The 1,664-nt window shown below is 41.1% G+C and overlaps 1 pseudogene; it reads left to right on the top strand.

Annotated features, from left to right (window-relative positions):
- Nucleotides 1–1,023: 1,023 nt before the first annotated feature.
- On the top strand, nucleotides 1,024–1,438 carry LOC124374401 (annotated as a pseudogene).
- The last annotated feature ends 226 nt before the right edge of the window (nucleotides 1,439–1,664 follow it).

Here is a 1,664-nt window from a genome sequence, read left to right as displayed (position 1 = left end):
TCCTTGTAAAATACTTCAAAAAGCACTAAATGTTGAACCCAGCTAAACCAGTCGTAGATAGTAACCCCAAACTCACTTATAACGCGCTACTCTCTGAACCGGCCAAATTGTGTACTAAGTGATTTTACGTAAAGAAAAGAAAAAAGGAAATGTTGAACTAGAATTTGTTCTTCTAACACAGTGCCAGCTATAATAGTTGATAATCTCTAAACTTTATAAAATAAAAGATTTCTATCAATAACAACAACAAACTGTGAATTGTCGCTCTCTCCTCTTTTTTTTGGCAATTATCATTGCGAGGTATTGGTTCATCGATAATAGAGACCGAGATGCTATGAAATTGAGGTAATGCCACCCTTAATCTCACTATATTGAACTATCTATCGAATTGTAAAGTGCTCATCTCACCAATTCACGAATTCTCTGATATGGATAATAGTTAAATACATAGGACTAATATTTCCCACTGTCACGAGTAGACATTCGGACCCCAAACAATGATGGATGATTACAGAAGCTTTGCAACTTGTAAAGGATAAAATAAAGTGATGGAACACCTATCCTTGTAACACGCAAGTTTGCGTGTCAAATCCAATAGGCCTAATCTTATAGAAACCGCAATTATCTCCTAGCCGAGCCACATACAGAGAGATCAAAGATCATATCTCTCGTTACAGGTTTTCCACTTATATCCTCACAAAGTACAGTGGCTCTAACAATCCCTATGGATCTTATAGCTTCTGTTTTCATTATAAACTGTGAATTATTTCAATCAACATCAGAAAAAATTGAAACCGCCGGTATTTATTCACTTTCTTCAAAAATTGACGTTTTCCACCATAACCAAACTGCCTAGATCCCAAGTTGTCACTTGGTTGCAACTAATGGTTTAGTAGGCCGCGGTTTCTCATACACACAGGAAAATTATAAGTTAGATTCTACTGAAATATTTTTAGAAAATAAAATGATGGTTGATCCTTCCCACTATGTTATTCTAATGTCCCTTGTGTGTTCCAGACATAATGCAGTTCGCAATTCATCGTCGTGACCTTAGCCGTGGGCGTCTCCGCGCAGTTCTTCCCCCAGCAGGAACTGTCCTTCGCCATCCAGCCGCCTCCAGTCCAGCAGCCCCTAGGGCCCAGCAGTTCGCTCAGCAGAACTACGCGCACAGAGCCGTAGTGGCTAACGCCGAGAGAGAGGCACAGTTGCCCGCACATCTGCTCAAACCCATTCTACAAGAACCAGCGGATCGCAGGGGCTCTCGCCAAGGAGAGTTGGTTCACTCCCGGTGAGAACCTCGTGGTGGACCGAGATGGCCGAGAAGATCCCCCGCCAGAGGATATACTCCGTGCTCAAGAATGCAGGCCTCGTCAACCGCAGGAGAAGGTAGAGTGATCTCAGTGAACAGTGGAAGTGACGTACAACTTGTAACTTCATATGTGCCCTTAAATTTGAACAATTCTGACCAATCATGATCAGTACTCAGATTATGAATAAGTAAAAATCAAGACTTCAAAACTTCACAAGTTTAGCTTTTGAAAAGGTTTTAATGTAGGTTATTCTCAGATGGCACCAGGTTGCCAAACAGCTCATCCAACCAATCTTTCAAATCTTCAGCAAACATGTTAGTGTGGTACATAGACGTAACATCATTGTAAATAGCC

This window comes from Homalodisca vitripennis, unplaced genomic scaffold, assembly GCF_021130785.1.
Source record: "Homalodisca vitripennis isolate AUS2020 unplaced genomic scaffold, UT_GWSS_2.1 ScUCBcl_8287;HRSCAF=16333, whole genome shotgun sequence".
NCBI lineage: Eukaryota > Metazoa > Arthropoda > Insecta > Hemiptera > Cicadellidae > Homalodisca > Homalodisca vitripennis.
Note: the sequence above shows the minus strand (reverse complement) of the source record. Positions and strands in the feature narration are given on the sequence as shown.